This window comes from Cupressus sempervirens, chromosome 10, assembly GCF_028749045.1.
Source record: "Cupressus sempervirens isolate cs-2001-9-10 chromosome 10, ASM2874904v1, whole genome shotgun sequence".
In the NCBI taxonomy this organism is placed as follows: Eukaryota; Viridiplantae; Streptophyta; class Pinopsida; order Cupressales; family Cupressaceae; genus Cupressus; species Cupressus sempervirens.
In genome coordinates, this window is record NC_143127.1 from 307,059,423 (window position 1) to 307,074,315 (window position 14,893).

Here is a 14,893-nt window from a genome sequence, read left to right on the forward strand (position 1 = left end):
CTAAGATATACTATCTATTTTGCTACCTTGCTAGAGTTGGAGAAGTGCTCTACTGAATGTCCAAAGATTCACTATAGAGAAAGCATTATGGCATATCACATACCATGTCAAGTTTCAAATAAAGATTCCTTTTAAAATAAGCAAGCTTTGATGAAATTGAAATACTTGCTAGGGCACAGTATGTGCTTCAAAACGTACATTACACCCTAAAAAAGTTTAACTTTGAAGGATTAATACCTTAAATTATTTTAATCAATAAATTAGCAAGCTAAAGAAATGATATTAAATTTGACATGAATTTTGACAAGTCTAGTGGATTTTGATATGTTTTTTAAAACTACAAACGATGTTTATCAAATCAAACTTATCTAAAGAAATAAAATACATGGCATGAGCTATGACTTATGAAAAAGAAAACTATAGACATTGAAATTGGAAAACCCTAGGAAAAGGGGCTATTCATAAAAAAAGGTTTAAAACACTTGAGTAGTGAGCATCCTTCAACATAAAAAAATAACATAGATTCCAAAGATTTAAAAAAGTTTGTTTTATGGATTGCAATTAGAATTATTTAGAAGTTCTAACACAACTTACCACATACATTAGCAAAGTTAGAGGTTATGTCAAGGAAGTACCACCCCTCATAACTATAATCTCCTCCCTATCTTTATCATTGTGACAAGGTGAAATTGTCAAAGCCATCTTGGGAAGCCACTTGGAAGAATTTTTCCAACTACAATCTCTACACAACAAATTACAATTAGCTTTGCAATTGAGTTGTTATTTTTAAATGATGCCATGATTATCCAAAAGGTATTCATATCAAGACCATGAAATTTGTTTGATTTCGTGATGCTTATAGGAAATGAGAAACAATATACGAAGGTGGAAAAAATAGTTCAGCTATTCAAACTCGTTAATAAGATAATAACATTGATAAAATATTAAAATTTTGCATAGATCAAAGAATTTATTATAGAAAATAATTGACATGATAACATAATTATGATGAATATTCAATATATACATACACATATATATATCACAAAATTATATTTTAATTAATATTTAATTAAAAATATATATATTTCCTAAAAATGTGAAACAAATATAGCATATTTTATATCATTAACCCTTCTAAATTAAAAGGGAGCTGTATTGAAGCTAACCATTTTTCCCTCTCTTCAATAGTGATCTGCAACAATCCAACACACATAGAAATCTACATCTACATGTGTCTATATAACATAGAGAGATAGACACGCACGTGTTCCTCTCGAGTAGCTATGCTTTAGTAACCTCGACTGCAATATCAAGCCAAAAGAAAGAGAGAAAGTATCTCGATAAAGGTTGAACAATTTTATTAAACAAGCAAAACACTTCGGGCTGCGATAAGCAAGGAAACAGGGAGATGTGCTCGATTTATTTTTATTAATATATAGAAAACCAGGGATAAATCCACTTATTTAGATGTTGCTGCTGGAACAATAGCGTCGCATGGGCTAGAGTTTTGCAGATCTATAGGAGCTAAAATCTGCTGAGACACTTGTCCCCTGCTGATTCCATTGAATACCTTTGTTGATCTTAAACTGTTGTGCAATGGCCCTACAAGCTGTTTCTTGAGAGAATCAAAAGCCATCTCCAATCTCTCCAGCTGCTCTGCTGCATTGACATTATAGGTGAACAAGCCATAGTAGAGATCAAAGCTGTCACCACAAGTGTTGTTTATAATTCGAAGTAAAGCTTCATATCCCTTTGTATCTATTGTGGTGTATTTCAAGTTCAGTTCTCCTAACATCCTTCCAACAGTGTGTGTAAGGAATTGAGTCTCAGCAGCAATGCGATCATGTTCAGCACATGACATTTCAACCATTCTGCAGCCTTCTTTAGCGAATATTTTGAGAAACATCTCACAGCGCTCATGAGCTCTTAAGCCTTCCCCAACCCTAACCTTATCATACACCAACGGAAGACCAGTCCACCCACCTTTCCCGCTCTCAGGCCCAAACATTGGATGGGTGCACACTATATCAAATTCTGGGGGAAGCAGCTCTAAAAATAGACTGCGGGGAAACTCCTTAACGGAGAGGACATCTACAAACAATGTATTTCTCTTCAATCTATGAATTGGAAGGGATCTCAACACAGACTCCGTGCATATGATAGATGAGCAAAGCAAAACAACATCGGGATGCTCCTCGCAGAAATCATGCTGATCCGTGAAAAAGGAAACTCCCATCTTGCAAGCAACTTCACTGTGATCTGTTCGAGAATAAGCCAATACTGTGTGACCCTGACTGATAATGATCTTTGCAAGAAACTGACCAAAGTTTCCAAACCCTAGAATGCCGATCTTTAACATACTATCATTCTCGATTTCCTTGGGTCTGTTGGATTCATAATCAAATGGCTCAACGCCATTAAGATTTCTTGGATTCATGGCACCCCTAACATCCGGGTACCTTGGGAGGCGACGTCGGCTTCCATTTTCGACCATCTTCTCCTTCTGAAGAACAGCGGCTATTGACTTTGGGGGTCCTATTCTTATCGGCCATGGAGTCTGTCTGATACCCAAACAATGCACAGGGCGAAGAAACGAACTTGGAGATAGTTGGATTGAAGCAGCCGTTGCAAACATCTTCCTTGCTTTATGCTGAAGACCCAAATGAACAAATGGGGATGTCAAACAGCTAAAAAATTCCAATCAACCATACAAATAAAAACATAACGTAGCTCTCTCCGGTAATAACATATTAATAACTATTGAAACAACCATGAAAACCAACATAAACAGTGTAGTCGAACGGTGGTAACTTACAAGTTGAAGCGGTACAAGATTATTTGATTTCTTTCAGAAGCTTTTATTTATCTCCGAGAAATAGGCAAGTAACGCAGTTACCATCCAGCTACAGAGTTCTTCACGTAGATGTGAATAAAGAAATTTGCTCTTCTGTTGCTCTAAACATTTGCCTGTAAAACTAAATAATTGCAAAGGATAAATCCATTAACTCCATTGAGGATTCTACTATTCAGGAGAAAATTTAATTAAATACTCTGATTCACATAAATGCATGCTAGTTTACACTCTTGACTTATGTGGTTCTTTGTACTGAATGTTAAATGTAATAAAAATTCAGTTTTCGATGCTACATTCGATTTTTAATTTTTCGGAGATTGATCTTAACTTTGTGATCCATAAAATATAACAAACGCAAAACGAAGGAAAATGTAAAACAAATATGACAATCGATAGATGAAATACCAGATCTAGTGTAATCGCAATGCTAGTAACAGCAACAACTACCCTCAAGGATGATAGTCTACAAACTTAGCCAACATGTTGCAATGTTACAACGCAAAAGGATTGCTGAAGATGCCGTAATGGTAATCTTACCTGAATCGGTCCAATTTATTGAGGTATTCGACCGTCCCCAACTTCTAAAACCGAGTACATAACCTTCTCACCTAACACGAGGACAACTACAAGCTGAATGAATTGAAGTTTGTGTGTATCTTGAAACAATTTCTGCTTATGCTGCAGTTCATCCCAATTCTGCTACCTTTTATGCGCGTGTTCTTATGCAGGGTGGGTCCACCTTCTTGGGCACATTAATTTGTTATAACTATCTCCTTGAAAGCTAAGGGTCTATTTGGTAGTAGGAATTGGAAAATTTGACTGCTGGAAAATTCAGTGTTTGGTTGCAAAAGTGAAAAGTAGAATTTAAATTTATTAATTCTAATTTAAGTCTAAAATGAGCATTGCAAACTTTGCACTTAAAAAGTGGAATAGGAATAACCTATTCCTATTCTATTTTTTTAAAACCAAATTAATATGTGGCTGACTCTGCTCGCATGAGCTAAACTTTTGCTGGGATGTGAAGTGGTGTTTGAGGCTGCTTGTATTTTTCATGGTCTTACCTATGAAGTCCCTATCTATGCAATGTTTGAGCATAGGATTTGAGTATATACTCCGTAGCTCCTCTGTACATGGAGCTTTGATTGTCGGTGGTGGACTTTCCTTGGGGTTTCTAGTCTTTCTCAATCATTTGAGATTTTGTCGGGTGAAGGTAGTAGCAACTAATTTATCACCAACTTTCCGCCACCTCATGGGTGTTGCAAGAATGGGCTACACTCACATAAAAAAAAGAAGAAGAGATAAGTGGACACACATCATTGAATAATGTCCAACTGTCAATCCCATAGTTGTTTAATAAGGCAAATCAGTGAGTGAAACAAATGAAAAAAAACCAACATATTGCCTAGCCCTATCACATCTCTTTTTGTCAGCTCGCCGATTGTTGAGTTGACTGGAGATTTTGTTTCTTAGAAATATGAAGCAATGTCATTAGCCATTATTGGAGAGTGGAGGTTAATAGGGACAAGGATATGAGAGAGTGGTAGATATAGGTCTAGACCTTGAGAGAGAGGCGATACTGGTAGAAAATGCATCTAAATTCCAATTTCAATTCTTGCAAACAAACATAGAAAATGCATTTTCCCACTCATCTTCCAGGTCAACCAAATAGGTCCAAGTGATATTCCAAAAATTATTTTAAGAATACCCAAATTCTAGAAGTGAGGTTATTCTAGCATAGTTGATTTCCACATTCAAAAATTCCTCAAGCCAAATAGGCCCTAAAGGAAGAATTATTCAAGTGTTGCTATTCTATAGGAATGAAAGTAATTTGATTGTAAATTAAATATTAATTGCGGGCTGATTTATGGAGGAACAATAAGCAAGTTTCATATCATACAATTATTGTACATTAATATAAGGAACCACACAATATTAGTAGAACTAATAATAGGTAGTCAGTCAATTCCTTCTCTTAATATGAAAAACCCAACCCACCAGAAAAAGTTCAACAAAGTAAACTTACTATTTTTGCTACCCTGAGACAATATATTAACATTAAGCATAATTTAATAAGATATTATTCATCCACATCCTAAGAGTGACAATTTCTAAACCATTATGAATACATATGGTATTTGTCAAAATAATAATAAAGAGATTTTTTTGCCACATAGGGCTAGTAATAGATATATAGACTAGGATCCAAGAGATCCTCCAACAGTATAAAGAAGAAGTAAGTAAAAAACAAAACATGATTTATAATTTTTTTCGTCCCTGAACTTAATTCGCAATAGTTGGGTCTAGTCTTTAGTGAGGAAGCTGAACATATTCCTAGTAGTTTCCCCACCAATGTGCTCCTTTCTCTCCATTTCCTATTCAAGAAGATACATTATTGTGGCCAAATGTTGCATGACCCTCAAGGGATACATGACTAACCTAGTTGAGCTTTTGAGATATAATCTTAAAAACTTTGCTAGGACCTTAATTTTTGGATCCCAAAAAATATTAAAAATGGAAAATGAAGGAAAGAGAAAAGGAAAAAGAAAATTGATAGCTAAAGTATGAGATCCAGTGTAATGGGAATGCTAGTAACAAAAACATCTTGCCTCAAGGATGATAGTCCACAACAGAGTCAATGTATTGCAATGTTGTAATCTACAAGGACTACAAAAGATACTACAACAATAAACTTACCTAAATTGATCCAATTTATTGAGATATCTAACTAACACCAACTTATAAAATAAAGTTCATAACTTTATCACTTAACATGAGGTCATATACAAGTCAAATGAATTGAAGATTGTGTGTATTTTGAAATAATTGCTACTTAGGCTACAAATGTATATAATGAAAAAGGGGATCAACAGCCCATCCCAATAGGGCTTTGTTAGGGTATGAATTTTTTGAAACTTTTGAGGCACATGTTCCTATAACCATGTTGAATTCAACAACGAATTTTAATTTTCTAGAAGGGTGGGTATAATTTCTTGGGCTCATTAATATGTTATGACTAGATCCTTAAAGCTAGAGAAACAATTATTCCTATGTTTCTCTATTGTGATAAAGGAAAGTATTCCTGTCAATTTAATTGATGTTTTCATGGATGAAGAAATTTCTACATGGTCAATACTTAACATTTTAGTAGGGAAGTCATTTTCTATCGAATTAAGTTCTCTCTCATAGAAATTATTTTTCTAATTTCTATCAGTAGCATATTTGGTTCCCATCATTTGAAACATATTTCTGCACACTTTCACCTTTTGATCCCACTCATGTCTAGGATTTTCCTCAAGAGAGCATAATTTAGAAAGGATAGTGACATTTTTAATGGTTTCAAGGGAGTTTGTATCATGTAAAACATAATAATAATGTTTAAAAGAATTCATATTTCTAGGCATCATGTCTTGTGTCTTGAGGGTTTAACTCTTTCAATGCAATGCACACCTCAATGGAGAATATCTGAGATACTAGCTTACTGAGTGCAAATAGAATTAATTCCACTTTGCTGAATAAATTCAAGCAGTGCATAGTTTAAATATATTCTGTCAATTCTATGAAATATTCTCTTCATATTAGATTGGTTTTTACACCATGCACACAAAATATTGTCATATTCCTTATTCATCCTTTTCAAGGAGTCATTGATGTTAATCTTCCTCTTTAATTTGTTGGAAAAGTAGAAATTGTTACCTTGCCATTCATGTTTGTTATCTCTAGATTTTTCTTGGCTATTTTCAATCATATTAAAGTCCCCATTAAAAATCAAACAAGCATTCAAGATATTTTAAGCTAACTAGTCCCATAAATTGGTTATGTCTTTGTAGTCATTGGGGGCATATATATTGCAAATACCTATAATAATATTATTGCATTTTAGAAGGATGCAAATAGCTCTTTGACAAGGGGAAACAACATTGTTGATAATCCTTTTTTTTCACAGAGGCCCAACTAGAGCAATCCCCCCCCCGCCTTCCTTTATCATGACCAAAGGATACAGTTTAGCGTTGTCCCAAACAAACTTGAGGTTATGGAAAGCATGATATCTAGTAACCTTGATAACTCCAAAGTAAACAAAGTCTTTCTTATCAAGCTTATTACACTTATTTATAAAAACATATTTCTCATCTGACATTTCTAGCCCTCTTATGTTCTAATTGTGGACATTAAACATCATATTTATATTTTTTTGGGGGTAGAGTTATTGCATAATCTATTATGAAAAGTAGGAAAATCAAAATAAATTAATTTGTTATGTTTCTCATTGATTTCAGTGTAGTTACTTATTTCATAAGTCTTTATGTTTTTCTTACCAACCAACTCAATGAAATTATCATCCTTTTCTTTATGGTTCAACTATTCTAATGAAATTAGTTGGGTCACAAATTTTTCATCTACAACATGGGAGGTGGTGTAAATATATGTCTTTTCCTATTCATTAGATTTCTTATATTTATCACTATTTTTTTAGAGCTTTAGCATTTATGCTAGAAAGAGGCAATTATTGAGCATCAAGAGTCAAGTCATTATTTGAATTAGCTTTTTTCCCTGCAATTTGTATACATACTGGTTGGCATGTAAAAGGGTTCAAGGTATCCAAATTCTTTGAATAACTAGTAGGCCTTACCTCAAACTCATATTTAAAAAATGGCACTATAAGAGATACAAACTTCAAAATTTCATCAAAGATTTCACTTTTATCAACTTTATTGATAGCATGAGAGTTATCATTCAACAAGTTTGGGCTAGATTTAGTGGCATGGTTTTTTTGTTTGTTAGAGGTATTCCCTTTGGAAGCACTTAATCCTGAACTAGGGTATTGGAAAATAAAGTCTTTTTGAATGCTCTTGAAAGAGGGGAAATCTTTCGGTTATGGTAGAAAGGAGAGCATGTACGTAAATCCCCCACTTACACCAAATCCAAACTATAGTAGTCAACTTCAAGATTGATAGGGATTCTTTCACAAAAAACATTATTTGGGTTTAAAGAAATCAAGATACAAGATTTCAAATGAAAGAGTGTAACTTTTGGGTCTTCCATTTAAAGAAGATACCCTAATGGTTTGAGCATTGAAGAAATAAAATTCCAAAATTTAGGATTACAAAATTTGAGTTCAATCCAAAATGGAGAGACATGGGAGAGAATATTGTCCACCATACTCTTTGGGGACCACAAAATGGCGTTAAATAGAGTTTGACCAACATCCCAATTTCCTTCCTTTAAAACTTTCTCTTGCATATCATGATTTTTAAAGAAAATAAAAAACAAACCTTTTTGAACCATATGACTAATACTCACAATAATGCACATCTTTTTATCCTTTGTATTATTTATCTAGTTATCCAAAAAATATCTAGGCAGAAGGAGTTTAATACCCATACAAACAAAGAAGATTGGAATGATTTTTAGACTACTTTGTTCATATTTAATGGCTTGAATCCTGTCATGATTTGAATCAAGTATAAGGGTCATATTCTCTATTGGGTCTTTCACTTCCCCATTGATTTTAGACATTGTGTTGGTTGTATCATTTCTACTTCTAGGTCCTCCTCTATTTCCATTGGAGTCAGGCTCTCTTGTGTCATTTCCTCCCTGACCCACTTTATCAATTTTGCACTCAAACTTTGTTGATTCTAGGATGGTTAAGAATTGTTCTACAGCCATAGCTTAGTAAGCTAGTTTAACAAAGTTTACATATTTTGATAGATTCTTATCATTAGGAATCCCATTATTATCTTTAGTGTTTCTCCTCATTCCATCATTATTAGTCGATGCAACCATTCAAATCAACGAGTGTTTTGAGATTGCCTCATTTGAACCCTAAATGACACTATCTTGAGAATCTATCAACCACCAAAAAAATAGAATCATGCCCTCATTAAGTCCTTGGTAATCCAATAATGAAATCCATGTTGACATCCTTCCATGACTTCTCTGGTATAGGTAATGGCTAATACAACCCCATATTCTGCTTCACTCATTTCGCCATATGGCATACTCTATTGTAGCCAATAATAGTTCTTAGCAACCAAAGAAATGGTCTTATATCTACCAAAGTGTCCAGCCAATCCTCCTCTATGCTTTTCCTTGATGAGATTCTCTCTCATTGAACTTCTTGGAATGCACAATTGGCTTCCTCTGAACAACATACCATCTTGGATTATGAAATCCAACCATTTCATCCTATCAAGTGTAACAAGTTTTGTACAAGCCTTCCACACTTTACCAAAATCAGGATCCTTTGGATAGAAATTACTAAGTTCCTTGAACCCAACCACCTCAGTCTACATTTATGTCACCAAAAGTTATCTTCTACTAAGAGCATCTGCAACTTTGTCAAACTTTTCATTTCGGTGTTTCAAAAAAAATGTGCAACTCTCTAAAATCTCAACCCAGTTCAAATGCCTTGGGTTTCATTTTCCTTGACTATTTAGATATTGCAAAGCTTGATGATTAGTATAAAAAATAAACTCTTTAGGAAGAAGATAATGTCTCCACTTCTTCAATGCCTAAACTATAGCATAAAATTCTTGATCATAAACATAATATTTTCTTTTGGCATCATTCAACTTCTCACTAAAATAAGAACCAAGTCTATCTTCTTGGCTCAAAATAACTCCTATTGTAGTACCACTAGCAACATAGTCTACTTCAAATGCCTTGTTAAAATCAAGAAGTGCTAAAACAAGCTATTTTGTAACTTTCTATTTCAACATATTAAAACTCTTATATGCTCTTAACAATCCACTTAAATTCTTTCCTATCTCCTCTCATTGTTTAAGTCAAGGGTCCACAAATACTGCTAAAACCTCTTATAAATTTTTTGTAAAAACTACTTAGTCCATAAAAATATCTTACCTCTGTAGCACTCTTTGGAGTAGGCCATTCAAGGATAGCCTTCACTTTGTCTGGGCCAATTTTGAGACCTTTGAAAAATAGAAATCCAAGGTACCACAACTCCTTCACAAAACAACACTTCTTTAGGTTTATCAACAACTTTTCTTCCCTCAACTTAACATAGACCTTTCAAATATGCATCAAATTCTCCTCTAATGTCTTATTAAAGGTCAATATACCATCTAGGTAAACAATGACAAACTTACCTAGAAATTCCTTCAGTACCTCATTCATGAACTGCATTAAGGTGCTTAGTGCATTGGTTATCCCAAAAGGCATGACTAACCATTTTTATTGTCCTTCCCTTATCTTGAAAGAAGTCTTCCACTCATGGCCTTCTCTGATGTGAATCTAATGGTATCAACTTTGTAGATCTATCTTTGTGAAATACATAGCTCCAATCAAATAGTTCATAATGTCATCCATCCTTGGCAATCGAAACCTATACTTGATTGTGATCTTGTTGATAGCATGTGAATCTATGCACGTCTTGCATTCTCCATTCTTATTAGGTTCTAATACTACTAGTATAACACATGGATTCAAACTCTCCCGAATCAACCTCTTCTACAACAACTCATGCACTTGTCTATTCAACTCTTGCTTTCTACTGGTGTCATTTTGTGTGCTACTCTTTTTGGAAAACTGGCTTTTGGAATCAAATCCGTCTAGTGCTTGATCTTCCTTATTGGGGTTAATCCATTAGGTACATTATCTAAAACAATATCAAGAAACTCCCCCAACAAATCTGCAACTTCTAAAAGTACCTTCTCTACTTCTTCTTTACCATCTTTTGGGATTACAACAAAATTCATATTCTCATTCTTCATACCTTGAAGAAACTCATTTCCATCAATAAAAACATATTCTAGCAACACTACATAACTTCTCTTCTTTCTCCTTAAATGACTTCAACTTAAGTTTCACTCCATCATTTGTTAGAGTGTAGTAACTTGCACGCCCATCATGTACAACATGCTAGTCAAACCACCACTACCTACCCAATATCACACAACATCTCATCCTAGTATCTTCCAATCTTGAACGTCACTGAGCATTTCTCACTGATCGTGACCTTGTGGTCATCTTGTATAGAAGAAATATGGTATAGACACAGGTGCTCTTTCTCTTTAGATTAAAAAATCTATCCATCTTTTCTAACACTATCTATTGTCAATATTTCCACCATCAATGATCACATCACAACACTTATCCTCAAATTTTCAACTTGTGCAAAAGAAGCTCCATTTTTTATCATGTTCATTCTAGCCACTTAGCAGGACTCTTCTCTTAACTAGGACTTCTACTCTTTCAACATCTTTAGAATGTGATGATTTGGTATCTTCATCAACATGTTTGATTCTAGCATTGCCTTTGTTCTTTCATCTATCCTTCTTTGGTACTGGGAACATTTAAATGCTCTATTTCATTCTTCTCCATTTGAAAACATTTCCCATGGAAGCCTCCTCTTCCATATCCTTGCCCTCTACCTCTTCCTCACCAATCTTGAATTTTTTGATCATGGAAACAATTAGAATTATGTCTCCTTTGGTTTTGATTGCTACTACTAGCCTTACCCTTGTTGTTCTAATAATCATTTTGGCCTCTGTAAGACCATCCACTAGATCTTCCATCATGATCTCTTCCACTATTCTTGTTATTAAACTTTTTCTTCAATTTCTCCTCAAATTTTAGGGAAAAATGATACATCTTCTCAATACTAGTCATTCAAACTAGACTTAGCTCCTCTTGAATGCTTGGCCTTAACCCATTAAGATAATGAACAACTTTCTCCTTATCATCTTCTACATGGATGGTTCTAATGAGAACTCAATAGAACTCTTCGGTATACTCTTGAATGGATCTTCCTGCCTTTTTCAACCCTTGCATTTTCTTTGGTAGATTAATCACATAATCCATCGTAATGAATTTTCACTTCATTTTAGCTATCATTTTATCCCATTTGGTGGATTTATCCTTTCCTCCTCTATTTCACTCCAATTGGATCTCCTACCACCAGATCTTTGTGTGACCCTTCAATTTGGTCTTTGTAAACTTGACCGTGTCTAGATCTTCAGTATCTTCATATTCAAAGTAATCTTCCAACTCATTGATCCAATTGATTGATTAATTTGGGTTAAGATATCTTGAAAATGTGTGAGCATCAAACTTAGGTTTTTTTTCCAATCTTTGAGATGGCCTTAAAAATCTCTCTTCCTCTGGGTTAAGAACTTTCTCTACTACTGCTTGATGAACATTTCCTTCTTCTTCTCTTTCATACTTACTTTCATTATCTAATGCGAAAAGATTCATTCCTTTGTGCATTTGTTCTTGCAATGCTTGTATTTTCCTCCAGAGGGCTCTAAAACCCTCAGATGTAACACCTACGACTCTTCGACAATCATCTCTTTATAGAGGCATTTTTGTGCTTCTGCTAAAACCCTAGTGCAAATTGGGTCACAATCGTTGGTCTACATGCTTAGCCCAAACCATGGTCTTAGTACGAACTACCTCACAATTAGCAATTGGTCCACACACTCAAGACATCCATCTCTAATACCACTTGATGAAGGGTGCTCCCCTTAATACCATAAACACATAACAAAAACAAAGAAATAACAACAATTTGTGAGAACAAAATATCAGCTTCTTATTATTGCCACACATGTGAAATTACATAATTCAAAATTATAATATGCTAACCTATATGGGTGCCTTTATTATAGTAATTTGTAAAACAAAATTGTGAACTATCACCCAAAGTTGTCCTAGACAATGTATGTGCATTTCTTAAATAGACAATTTTATGTTACCTGAGGAGGTTCTAGACAATGAGACTTAATACCTAAGGTGGATAGACCTTAACAATATAAATAGAGTTGGCTATATACATTTTTGACATTTATTTTGGATGTTTTGGTCTGCCAAACTTTAAAAGTCCATAAATTTTGAACTGTTGCTCTGATTGGCTATCATAGCCACATTTTGGAATCCTCGGCTTCTAATCTAAGGCTCCAAATTTGCACAAGCACCCATTAGTAGAGTTCTTGGGCCTCATCCAGGTACATTTAGGCCTTCAAATAGTGATTCTGAAGTTTTTATACCAAAATTGCACACCAAAAATTTATAATTAAATCTATGAATACTCATGATATGATAGTGAACCTCAACTAGTAGGTTGATATATCCAAGATGAACATCTAGTTCTAAAATTAGGACATTTCAAGCTTGTATGATTGACTTACTAAGCAACAAGCCTCCACAAACATCAACTCTGCATTAATACAATCCTTATTCAAACAATTAAAATGAAATATTTTTGGGTGATGCAAGATTGCTCTTCCACTTTGGATGCTCTTGCATCATATGGAAAAATCTTCTCCTATTCCACAAGTGGCCAATAGAGAGTCATCAAGCTCCTAATAATTCTAAAATTGGTAAAAGTGCTAAGGAAACCTTTGATATAGTTGATGAATCTAGTCCTCCTCCAAAGACCAAGAGTATTCGAGATATTTATCAAAGGAATCAACATATTAACCATGCCTTAATGACCACCATAATGAAGACCAATGATCCTCAAACATATGAAGATGCTAAAGGAAAACACGAGTGGGAGAAAGCTATGCAAAATGAGTATGATTCATTGATAAAGAACAAAACTTGGGAATTGGTAGAGTTTTTAAAGGGTACGAATGTGGTTAACAATAAGTGTGTTTATAAGACTAATTTTAAGTCAGAAGGGAGTATTGAAAAATAGATGGCAAGACTAGTGGCCAAAGGGTATTCACAAAAAGAGGAAATTGAATTTATAGAAACTTTTGCCCCAATAGAAAAGATTAATATTGCGAGGACTATTATTCCATTAGTGGTTCATTTCAAGTGGTCTCTTCACCAAATGGATGTCAAAAATGTGTTTTTGAATGGTGAAATTGACGAAGAGATCTATGCCTCAACCATAAGGATTTAAAATTCTAGGACAAGAACACATGGTTTGCAAATTAAGGAAGTCTCTATATGGTTTGAAACAAGCTCCAAGGGCTTGGTAAGCTAAAATTGATAAAAAAAATTCAAACTCAAGGCTTCCATAATAGTCCTCATGATCCAAATTTGTATGTGAATGAATTGGATGATGGTGGTATCATTATTATTATGCTTTATGTTAACAATCTTATTACTACAAGACACAACATGGATCAAATTGGTAACATAGAGTTAAACTTGCAAGATACATTTGAGATGATAGATCTTGGTTTTCTACACTATTTTCCTGGCATACAAGTATGGAAAAAGGATGATGGTATTTACCTTTCTCAAACAAAGTTTTCTCTAGACTTGTTGAGAAAGTTTAAAATGGAAGATTGAAAGCCTATGTCTACTCTAGTTGCTCCAAGATTAAAGTTAATAAAGGACATGGAAGGTAAATATGTTGATCCTGCCTTATATAGGTAATTGGTTGGTAGTCTTGTATATTAAATGCACTCTTACCTAGATATTTCTTTTGTAGTTAGTGTGGTTTTCATATTTTTGAGTTCCCCTAATGTCCCACATTGGATAGTAGTCAAAATAATGCTAAGATGTGCGAAAGGGACTTTAACAATGGGCATCTATTATTCATCTCATTGAGATCTTTCCCTCATTAGTTATTCACATTTTGATTGGGCAGGATGTGTAGATGGTCATAAGTCCACGACAGGTTATATTGTCTATCTTGGTGCAGGTCCTATTTCTCAGTGCAATAAAAAGAAATCAACCATTTCTTTATCTACCACAAAATCTTAATATCCTATGGTAAATGAAGAAGTGAAAGACATCACTTGGCTATGAGCTATTCTATCAATCCTCAAGCAACATAATGTAGGGTCAATTTTACTTCGTTGTGATAATCAAAGTGCAATTTTATTGTCAAAGAATCTAGTATTTTATGCTCGCACCAAACATATTGAGGTCTATCATCATTATATCTAACATATGATCCACCAAGAGGTGATTCATCTACAATATTGCAAAACAAAAGATCAAATTATCATTTTATTCACCAAGGCATTATGTGAAGTAAAGTTTGTATCTCTTTGACATTTTTTGGGCTTATGAGTAGTGACATGACTATCTCATGGTTGTCATTCAGCGAGGATTCTTGTG

At 34.2% G+C, this 14,893-nt stretch overlaps 1 pseudogene; it reads right to left on the bottom strand.

Moving 5' to 3' along the window:
• Positions 1 to 1,462: 1,462 nt before the first annotated feature.
• Positions 1,463 to 2,449, bottom strand: LOC149533858 (arogenate dehydrogenase 2, chloroplastic pseudogene; annotated as a pseudogene).
• Positions 2,450 to 14,893: the final 12,444 nt, after the last annotated feature.